Source organism: Simochromis diagramma, unplaced genomic scaffold, assembly GCF_900408965.1.
Source record: "Simochromis diagramma unplaced genomic scaffold, fSimDia1.1 OVJJ01000590.1, whole genome shotgun sequence".
NCBI lineage: Eukaryota > Metazoa > Chordata > Actinopteri > Cichliformes > Cichlidae > Simochromis > Simochromis diagramma.
The window spans coordinates 921,545-933,863 of NW_024387057.1; positions in this window are offsets into that span (position 1 = coordinate 921,545).

Here is a 12,319-nt window from a genome sequence, read left to right on the forward strand (position 1 = left end):
AAATGCAACTTTAAAGAGTGAATATAAAGAAAATAATAATTAATAAATGCCCCCCACCCCCAAAAATAAGTTATTTCACAGTTTGTTGTGAGTGATAGTATTTGTAATCCACAGTCCTTGCAGAGGCTTATTTCGTTTTTCTTTGTCAGTCAACAAACATGACCAACATCTGCGTGCTTGAGCTTCCTCCATCCACTCCGAGCATTTTGAAAGTGCCTTAGCTTGCTTACAGCTTTATTAAAAACCTTGGCCTCTCCCTATCCGCTTGGCAAATCAAAGCAGTGGACGGCTCACTTCTTCTTTTTTTCCAGGCCTTTCTGTGGAGGTGCTGCCTTTTAAATTCCTCACACTTTAATTATGTTTTGGTTTGCATGGTGGCGCACAAAGCCTGAATTGGCACGTCCTTGGGACATTAATTGGATGAGAATATACTTCACGAAATGTGAAATGACTCATGTGATTCTGCCTGTATGAAATAATAATCTGATGTTTTTAATTGCAAAAATATTTATTATAGTGGAGAAGGTCAAATTAGAGGAAGAAATGGAAGAGCACTGCTGACACCTTATAAACTCATTGGTCTGTTTTCCCTAAACAAACCTCGGATTTAAATGCAAAGAGCAGTGCTTTAAAAGATTCTGTACAGTGAGGGTCAATTTTGGCATTATTATTATTGCTCTTGTTATTAAAGCCAGTGTAAACATGTTCTAATGGTAAGCCCTAACAACCAGCGTATATTTATAAAGGAAAAGGCAAGAAATAAATAGGAAAAATATCTAATCATAGAATAATTCAATAAATGTGTAAGGGTTATTTTATCCCCTTTTCTACCCACAAAAACTGGACTTACAGCTACTTTTTCACCCACCTGTAACCCGTTTTTATTCCCTAATGAAAAAAGAAGATCTTTCAGTCATGACAAATAGCTGTGATTAGCTTTTCCAGTTTAAAGACACTGAACATGTTTGGTCCTCACAGAGGGCAGTCTGAGATTCACCAAGATTGTTATGAACCCTTTGTGATGTAGCACCTACCGCTGGGTCACGCGGACGCAGACATGTCACATGAATCACATTTTTATTATTTCTTACCAAAAGTCCCCCAAATTACATGTCAGTGTGAAGAATTATGTGCAAAGAAAGAACAAGTTGTAACTCTTTCAAAGCCGTGAAGGTAAAATACTACATATATCCCCCTGTAAGCCCAGACTTTGGTGAGGGGCACCTTTCCAAACAGGGACAATCGATCTGCAGGGTGCCAATTATAGTGATTGGCACCTTTATTTGAGCAAGGAAGAAGCGAGAGGGCCAGCAGAAAGAAGACCAGATGGGTGGGCTGTTTTAGAGAGGGGCTGGGAGGAGGGGAGGGCAGAGCTGGGCGGGGATGGAGAGTAACTGCGGGGGAAGAAACTTTGGTGGTAAACAGCTTCCAGGGAGGAGCAACAAGGCTGAACTTGTTGGTTTTTAATGGTTTTTAATTGGTGCAATTTTATCAACAGCTATTTAAAGGATAATTATTGCTGCATTTAACTTTATTTGCCTGGAAAAAACAAACACATGGTTGGAAAAATAAAAATCAGTATTTTACTAAAAATAAATAGAACAAAAACTATTATCAAACTGTCAGTTTGACTCATAACAATTAATAAGCGGCTTATTTTAGTTTGTGCAGTGGCAGCTTAACTGAGCCAATAATGCCTGTAATAGTAATCAATAATTAGTAATTAAAATGCACTAGCTCAAATGAATAATCACTGAACAGTGAAAGAATTATAGTAAAAAGAATCAGTGAACAAACTTTGTAATTTTTTTCATACTTTTCTTACTTTAATTATTTTTAAATAATACATTTAAAAAATGTGAAGATTTTAAGAAAATAACATTAGAAAAATATTTAAAGATCAAAGGCAAAGTAGTACAAAAGCTTTGTAAGGTAGATGAGGTGTGTAAATTACACGTTTTTAAACAGTAGTGAATTTTTATATTTTTAAAAACCAGATAATGCTTTATTTGGTTACTTTTAAACTTTATTTTCACTGTGGTGTTTGAGGAGTGCGCTTATTGTTTCACTGAATTTTCACTTCAAACACTTCATAAAGTCACTTAACATGATGAGTGTGTTTATTTTGGTTTATTTATTTTGGTTTTAGTTCTGTGTTTTGTAGTTTTATTTTCATTTTTTAATAAGTTTTGATTTTATTTGTTTTGTGAGTTTTTGTTTTCAGTGCAGTTGATTTTCACTTAGTTTTCAGAGTGAGTTTGCTTGTTTCAGATTTATTTTTGTTAGCTCACAGTTTATTCTTTCTAATTATGATTATATGGAGAGACTTTATCAGTGGAAATATTTAGGCAAAGCAGAATGGATGTTACAATACAAACACAGCTCTTTACAAAGGCAGCTGGCTCACAGTTATGTAAACATGCCGGCCTCAGTAAAGGCTGGTTAAACCGACAAATTTTACCAAACCAATAAAGATAATTAAAACTGAGAAGATTTCATTTGTAATTTTGCTTTTTTTTTGTTTTGTCTTGTTTTGTAAGTTCACAAAGTTCAGTTGGTTTTCTTTTCTTTCTTACTTTTTAAGTTTATTCTTTATTTTTTTTCTGTCAACTAAAATGTTTTTTTTTCTCCACATCTTGTTTTACTTTTTAATTTAGCTGCAGTCAAACCTTGACTGTGATACTGAAGCTCTGCTTTTCTATCTTTCAGCACAGATTGATGTTTAAAAAAGTGCTTCACAGAGTCATTTCACATTTTTCAGTTAAACGAATAACCTTAGCATCACAAACACAAACAAAACATAACATATCAATTCAAATCAATATTTAATGTGCTGCATTATACAGCCCAAGTACTCTTATAGGCTTAAAGCAATATCTGTTATCAACTACACTGGTTTATCTATGTGTAGGAAATATAGTTGTATATTTAGACTGCTTGTGCATGCCCATTCTAGATCATAGAATCTATTGGTTCTATAACCTGGACACTCTGTCTGACTATGGCCCATTGATGACATCTGAATATGAAAGACATAATGAAAGTTTTGTTGATGTTGCTGTCATTAAATTTGTCATACATAGCTTTTATAATAATAAACTAAAGAGGCATAAAGGTTATAAATAGTTTATTTTAGCCCAACTTCATTATATGTGACAAACATAAGTACTTCCAGGAGTGTGAGTTGTAGCTGGGTCATAGTTTTAGTTTCTCAGCTCCTGGTGATGTAGACAAACAAACACTGAGGTAAGTTTCTAATGAAAACTAGAGTTTGGTGGAGTGATGACCTTTTTTTTCAAACACCAGAATGTGTGTTTACATACAGATGATACCATCGTCTCCACCAGTGACGTAGGAACAACAGTTCAGCAGAGAAATGAAAACCTTCAACAACAAAAACCCTCTAAATCTAAACTGTGTGATCTTGATGAATTTTTTTTACTTGATTTGATTCTTTTACTCTGATAGCAGCCTGTCTTACAAAGACGTCTGAGCGAGAGATTAAATGAATAAGAAGGAAAAACGGCTACAAAGTCTGCACTCACGCTCATGTAAGTGAGCATCAGATCAATTCCACATCACCACTCAGAAGCTGTTTGTTGTGCATCAACAAATGAACCTTCAGCTCCACATTGGCTCTGTTTTTCTTTTAATATGCACAGTGTGTGTTTGTGTTTGTGTGTGTGTGAGAATGAGGGTGTGCGTTTGGTCCACAGATCTTCAGGAATGCTTCACTGTCCTGCCACCCCCGCCTTTTTTTGCCCCCGCTCGCCTTTCTCCATCCCTCCATCCTTTCTCCCTCTTCCTTCCTCCTCTGATAAAGCAGCTCAGCAGCCCATCAGGGGGCCTCTCCACTAATTAGGGTCACTAATTGGGGGTCGGCCAGGCCAGGGACCCCTCCACACCTGCATGGTCATGTGACTTTCAAAGAGGTGCGCAGGGTCAGGGGTCGTGCAGTTGGGGTTGTGGTTGGATTAATTTGACTGAGCAGATGAAGAGCGGGGTGATAGCAACACATAGATAGAAAACAGCCTCGCAGAAGGACTTTATGTGTCAATCTCCTCAGCTAGCTCCAACTGCTGAAGACCCGTGGTAATCCACCCTCAAAACAAAAATATCGCCTTCCAAACAGATGTGTCTCACTTTGGTTATGAGAGCCTCTCAGAACAGTCGCCAAAGCTGTAACAGCAAAATGACCAAAATTAAACTGATCCGTGCATTAAATTAATGCACAGAAAAACAGGTTAAGAAATAAGTGTTGGGACATCCTTGTCTGGTCAGAGGTTAATTGGTAGGTAATCTTCAGGGCAGAGACCTCAGTGGAGGCCCCAAGCCCACCTGGCTCTCAAAGCTCTCATGGACTAAGTGATGTCTCCTTGTTTTGACAAGATTCACACAAGTGTCGTGCTTAAGCTCGTAAAAATATTCAGAGCTGCATTCCTAAGAAGCCCACTGACCAGAGGGAAAGAGGGGAAACAACAGGACACGAGGGATTTTTTTTAAAATCACGCAAAGAAAAGGGGATGAGATGCAACACTGTTGGGTCATAGATGTTATAGATTTATTTCCCAGCTGAATTTCATTTAGCTGCTTTAGATTCAATGTCTCACTTTCATGCTGGTGTAGATGTAAGTGACCAGAACTGAGCTGCCATATTGATGTAATTAGTAGCACCTGTGCGATTCCTGTTAGGTGAAGTCATAATGTCTGATGGGATTACTAAGATGAAGAAGAAATGACTGTTTATTAGAAATTAGTGCTTTGAACTGTTTTTAAACTAATCTAAATCTAATGGGATTTAGTTCCTGAGAATCTTATGATCAGAGAAAGTGCAATATAAAAATATATATTGTTTTTAAGCGTCCAGTCGAGCATTTTCACTGTTATCATCTTAGTATTTTAAACCAGAAGTGACGGTGAGGTGTTTGATCTGTCTGTGTGATTGAATACTTATTGGTTAACGAACTGTGACTGACAAGCTGTGAGCCAATAAGTGTGCTCCGGATAATCCTCCTTTCTCACTGTAATAATTACCATAATTTAAAAAATGTTGTTTACGTATTTAAAGAAAAATCGCTGGTTCGATCCCAGTAAGAGGCACAAATCCCTGGGGGTTTGTGTCAGTGAAGGCATCCAGTGTAAAAATCTGCCTAATCAAATATGCAGAGCTACCCGCTGTAGCTATAAAGTAGCTTTACAAAATGAACTTCATGTTTTATTCAGAATGAGCTGAAACTAGTCGTCGAGGCCACAAAATCATCAGGACAAAAGTTCACTGAGTTCACAGAAGGAGGAAGTGTAGGTATTTTCCATAGGTGGAGGCATTTTTGTAACCAGAAGCGTCGCCTCCTGCTGGTCACTTAAAAGAACACAGTACTGGTTTCAATTTTAAATTAAAGTAGGCCACTTTCACCTCCTCCCTCATTAAAAGGGGCCACCAGCTGCCTTTCATAGTGCAACCCTACAACAGATTTGTGTCTCCAACAAATTGAAATATCTTAACTGCAAAGCTCCTACTTCTCAAACAATCTTTCAAAAGTGGATTCAAGCACCAAAATTTGCATGTGTGGTGCTATTGATTTAAAAAAAAAAATCCCTGTTAGCTGCTTTTTTAAATTTTAGAATTAAAAAAAAAAAAAGTACAACCTGGGCATCATTTCAGGAGGCAAGAGTTTTACTATAAAATGTCCACTTCTGGATGCATTTCAGAGGTTTTATTCTTGATTGGTAACATTTTGACTGTAAGTAAGTCACATTTATAACATGAACACATTAAGAAGTGTTACAATTAAAACAATTAAAACAAATTTTTGCATGCCGCTTCAATGGGCCAACAACAATTGCAGTTCCACAGCACTGCCCAGGCCGAGGGATTACCCATTCACCACTTTGTTAGCACTAGAACACATACAACTTGTATTACTACTAACACTGAGTTGCAATTTTTTTTCTGTGCAATTGAATGAATTTAATGTATTCACTGTATAAAGATTCCTTTTGTATGTTTTGTATTTTTATTTTTGTTTACTACAAGTACATAGTTCTCCTTTCCATCATGTCAGAAGGGATAAAAAGGGCAGCTGAAAAGACCTGAGCTACTCTGACAGGGGCCAAATCATTATGGTGAGATGAAACTGAAGATGTTCAACAAGACCTGCTGGGTCCCATTAAACAGTGACTGGGTGTTGAGGATGCATTCTGTGGTCATCCCCATTCACAAAGGTAGTAGAACCTAACCTGCTGTTGCAGGAATTCTTCTTTTTGCTAAAAGAAATGGCCCATAATGCTGTGGTTGTGAGCTCCTGCCTCTTCCTGTTTTTTGCCTTCAGCTGGACTCTAACCAGTGACCATTTGCTCGTATGCAAACCTCTACACCAAGAAGATTCTCTTTTCTCCAGGACTCTAAGTAGCAGCCAGGTGCTACTAATCACTTGCACGTGAGTGATTAAGTTTTAGCAGTCTGCTTGTCTGGAGCATTCAGGCATGTGCTAATATGATGTCACAATCTTCCCAGGACTGGACATCCCAATAAAATCACGCCACAGTCAGACCTACAATTAAAAAAAAAGATGGAACTAGTATGGCTTGTTTGGAAGAGTTTTCAGGAGCAAGTCTCCTCTCTCTAAAAAAGGACATGGCAGTACAGATTAGATTTGCAAAGTTGGATCTGAAAATCACAAGACTTCTGGAACAATGTCCTTTCAAGAGATGATACCAAAGTGGAGATGTCTGGTCATAATGCACAGCACCGCATTTGGTGAAGTTTGGTGATATTAACGTGTTCTGCAGCCGCAGAGTTGACCATGAACACCTCTGTACACCAGAGGGATACAGAGGTATACTGATGCAACATTGTAAAGAAGAGTGGACCAAAACTCCTCCACATTAATGCGAAGGATGATGTGAGACAGGAAATTACAGGGAGTGCAGAATTATTAGGCAAATGAGTATTTTGTCCACATCATCCTCTTCATGCATGTTGTCTTACTCCAAGCTGTATAGGCTCGAAAGCCTACTACCAATTAAGCATATTAGGTGATGTGCATCTCTGTAATGAGAAGGGGTGTGGTCTAATGACATCAACACCCTATATCAGGTGTGCATAATTATTAGGCAACGTCCTTTCCTTTGGCAAAATGGGTCAAAAGAAGGACTTGACAGGCTCAGAAAAGTCAAAAATAGTGAGATATCTTGCAGAGGGATGCAGCAGTCTCAAAATTGCAAAGCTTCTGAAGCGTGATCATCGAACAATCAAGCGTTTCATTCAAAATAGTCAACAGGGTCGCAAGAAGCGTGTGGAAAAACCAAGGCGCCAAATAACTGCCCATGAACTGAGAAAAGTCAAGCGTGCAGCTGCCAAGATGCCACTTGCCACCAGTTTGGCCATATTTCAGAGCTGCAACATCACTGGAGTGCCCAAAAGCACAAGGTGTGCAATACTCAGAGACATGGCCAAGGTAAGAAAGGCTGAAAGACGACCACCACTGAACAAGACACACAAGCTGAAACGTCAAGACTGGGCCAAGAAATATCTCAAGACTGGTTTTTCTAAGGTTTTATGGACTGATGAAATGAGAGTGAGTCTTGATGGGCCAGATGGATGGGCCCGTGGCTGGATTGGTAAAGGGCAGAGAGCTCCAGTCCGACTCAGACGCCAGCAAGGTGGAGGTGGAGTACTGGTTTGGGCTGGTATCATCAAAGATGAGCTTGTGGGGCCTTTTCGGGTTGAGGATGGAGTCAAGCTCAACTCCCAGTCCTACTGCCAGTTTCTGGAAGACACCTTCTTCAAGCAGTGGTACAGGAAGAAGTCTGCATCCTTCAAGAAAAACATGATTTTCATGCAGGACAATGCTCCATCACACGCGTCCAAGTACTCCACAGCGTGGCTGGCAAGAAAGGGTATAAAAGAAGAAAAACTAATGACATGGCCTCCTTGTTCACCTGATCTGAACCCCATTGAGAACCTGTGGTCCATCATCAAATGTGAGATTTACAAGGAGGGAAAACAGTACACCTCTCTGAACAGTGTCTGGGAGGCTGTGGTTGCTGCTGCACGCAATGTTGATGGTGAACAGATCAAAACACTGACAGGATCCATGGATGGCAGGCTTTTGAGTGTCCTTGCAAAGAAAGGTGGCTATATTGGTCGCTGATTTGTTTTTGTTTTGTTTTTGAATGTCAGAAATGTATATTTGTGAATGTGGAGATGTTATATTGGTTTCACTGGTAAAAATAAATAATTGAAATGGGTATATATTTGTTTTTTGTTAAGTTGTCTAATAATTATGCACAGTAATAGTCACCTGCACACACAGATATCCCCCTAAAATAGCTAAAACTAAAAACAAACTAAAAACTACTTCCAAAAACATTCAGCTTTGATATTAATGAGTTTTTTGAGTTCATTGAGAACATGGTTGTTGTTCAATAATAAAATTATTCCTCAAAAATACAACTTTCCTAATAATTCTGCACTCCCTGTATTTCTTCAATTTATTGCCCCTAAAGCTGTTTCTACAAGCTACTGAGTCACGGCGTGTTTTCAGTTTTCACACACTGCTTCTGCATTTTGGTTTAGTTTTTGTTAAAAGACACAGTGTAACACGTCATGCGTTGGTGTTCATCATAGATTGTAGTTAAAGACCAGATTAATATTTTTATATTCTGATATGTAAAACCTTAGAACTTTGTAGAAAATGTACTTTTTTTCTACCATAACCCCATGTCTTCCTTTGTTTGTTCCCAGAAAGTTTTTCAGCTCTCAGAAAAGTATTTACAGGCTTTTTGTAATATTCTCCTTGAGAGTTCTTTCTGTAAGATCTTTTTAACCTCCCGTTCAAAGTTTTTCTGTCCTGTTCCGGCCTGTTTTTTGTTTCTCATATAAAGACTCAGATTGTTTTTGGACCTTGGTTTTGTGTCTGCACCTTGCCACTTTTGTTCACCACGCTAACTTCCTTCTCGTGTATGAACCTAGCCTTGAATTACAAATTTGAATACTGGATTTTTATTTTATTTTATTTTATTTTTTGCCTCTGTGGTACACAGAATGAATTTGGGATCTATCAGATGCCTCCCTGATGGTATTGCGTGATGAATCCAAACAACTACAGTGCCCAAAAAATGTGTCAAATTTAGATATTAGAAAATCAAATCAAATGAGTACATCCTCGAGCAGGATACAAAACCGTGTCGCTAAAAACATTTTAATTTTACCACATTTTCTCATGGTTACCTTTTGAAGGTTTGCCGATGCATTGTGGTGCAAACAGCAAACATGCCTGCATTTTCACAGGATAAAAGTATTTCATTTTCGGTCCCATCTGCAAACACTAGCATCAAGGCCTAATGCAGGTCACAATGTGGACACACAGGCATTTAAGCCAAAGATTTGTTGGTGACCTGTAATAGTTGTAATTTTGTGGCATTGTGGTTGCACGCACCCTCTATGATTGCTCTGTAACATTTCAATTTCTCAGCCTTTCACAGAGCTGAATGAATCTGCCCGCTGCATACAAAGAAGCACAGCTGAAGACTTAAAAAGTTGAGAACACAATTTATTGTGCAGAAGTTACCCTTCTGCACAACAAATTGGACAGTTGGTGTAAGAGGAGCAGAGGCCACTGGTTTACACTTTCACAGGATTCAAGGACGACCTCCCTCCCAGTTTTGTTTTGCCTGTGGATCTTGTTTTGCCAGAGCAGGCCACATATTTGTATCATCTCCTCTTTTACATTTCTGACCATTTAACTTGCAGACAGATAACCTAGCTGTGATTTCATGGGAAACAAGCAGCGAGTGCATTGAGAATATTCCAGTGTTGTGACGATCATGCTGAGAATCAATGGACAGAGCTCTAGATTGACTTGATTGCTTTGGCTGTGTGTATAAAGGTGCTTTTGTGGAGAAGCCATTCCTGTGCTTATCTTGCTTGATTAGGTCAGTGGATTTTTCAGAAAGTGATCACACCTCAAGGACACAAAGTAGCACCTTCGTTTGTCTCCCACAGCACATCGCATCTGTCCTCTGAAGCAATCTTTTTCCCATTAGCTGTGGCCAGCAGTCTTAAAACCTTGGAGGAAACTCGATCAACGCTGCTTTTAAATCCACTGTATTGTTCACTTTCCTTCTCCAACTTCACTTTGTGCCCAACGAGAGTAATGCATGGTGCTAATGCATGGCAGAGACCTTTCCTCATCCAATAAATACAAGGTTTTGTGCAGAAAGCTTCTTTTACTTTACATACATTCAGGGTCATCAGGCTGGCATTCAAGGGGAATCGACAATAACTTGTTACAGATTCAGCAACACTGAGGAGGAATATGTTATTTACAATTCAACGTGACTGAAGAGTGCTTTTGGAAATAACAGGTGAGGTGAGGATGAGCAGAATGGAGTTAGTGGTGAAAAAGTACTTAAGAATTTGTATAAGACAATCTTAATAGAGTGTCTGTGTGTCCTCGCTTGTGTCTCTACGCTGGAATCTTGAGTATCTCATTCAGCACTTAAGCACATTCGCCTCATATAAATGAAGTTCTGTGAAGATAACAGCTTTCACTGTCTTCACTGTCTCTTGATCAGATATTGATTGTATTTCCGGCTTATTTCATGATTATCAGGAATGTCATGTTTGTTTCATTCTTCTGTGTCTAATGAGGTTCTTTTAATTATGTGTTTTTTCTGTATCCAAGGCATGTTAATGTATCATGTCTTTATTAAGTGCTGCTTCAAAGCAGATGTTTCTATGTAATTAACTGTTCCTAAATGCTGTTTGTTCCACCAGTCAAGCTTTCATTCCTCCCGACGATGTGCTGATAATAATTCTAATGCCATAAATTGTCTTTCAATTCAATTTATATAAAATCCCAACAGCTGTCGCCTCAAGGCACTTTATCTTGTAAGGTAAAGACCCCAAATTACAATAGTTCAGCCTAGAAGTAATAGCTGCATGAATTAGTTTTTCAGCATCAGCAACATTATGTTTCTAATTTTAGTCATATTGTGTTTCTTGCGCAAAGTCAAGAAAGCATTTGCATAATATACTCAAGATTCCTCACAGTGTGACGGGAAGGCGAGGTAATGGCATCCAGACTTAGTGTCTGGTTAGACACCATGTTTCTAAGATTTTTAGGGCTGGGTACAAAAACCTCAGTTTTATCTGCATCCATGTCATTCTTGCAGTTTAACTGATTGGTTTGTATCATCTGGCTTCACAGCTCTGCCGATGCAGAGCACGTGTAATGTAAACATATTGGTCCTACCTAGAATGTCAAACATCGAGACATTCTGCGCTTAAGTTAAAGCACAGATACTTGTGTTAAAAAATACTCTGGTAAAAGCTGAAGTACTGATTACATTTATTTACTCAAGTAAAAGTAAAAAAGTACAGTCTGTGAAATGTACTCAAAGTAAGAAACTAAAGAGAAGCTCTTTATGCGTCGTTTTTACCAGCTGTTTTTGTACAAAACTAACTGAACCTTGTGATATATTAATGTAATAACATTATATTAGTAGATAGGAATGTAAACTTTATTTCAGCCGAAATCTTATTCTAATAAATGTACTCGGCTTGAATCTTTTATGCAGAACATGAGCAGAGAAAAAGGAGAATTTTTAAAAATAGCTCTATTCTGTGTTGCTTGCATTGTAGAAGGTGACTCTGCTTCCACACCTAAACAGGAAAATGAGTGCAGTCAGGGAATAAAAATGGGATTCAGCTGGTGTGTAAACCTAAAATTGGTTGTAGTGGCTCAGCATGGGGAAAATAATCACAACTCACAATAATTTTATATCGAGGAGCTCCAGTAGGTTTTCTTTGTGTGCAGGCTGTGATCAGTTTACCTGCTGCTGCTGGTCTGAGGCTTACTGCTCTGTGGATTTACACAACTGAATTCAGGGTGTCAACAGATGTTTCGCAGCTATCTTGGTTGATTTCCATCATCTACACTGACAGTACACAGTTTACACTGTCTTCATACTAGACTGTATAAAGTTGGTATGAAGGTGGAGTTCAGTGCAGCACTTGATCTAATCTAACTCTGACCATGAAACCACAGCCTCTGTGCATCAGTCCACCACAGTGCTTAAATCCATCACAGTGTGACAAGTTTTATCCTCCACTAAACGCAGAGTATTTCCATTCATCATTGAAATAACACAAAATAATAACTGAGGTCTATACCTCAGTTATTATTTCAGGACTTCACAAAATAAAAAAAATAAATAAAAAATCAGATTTAAGTTTATCAGTGTCACTGAGCAGTCCTCACCTTTAAATATAGCCTCTCCTCCTGTCCTGGTTTTATCTTTCTCCATCTCTGAG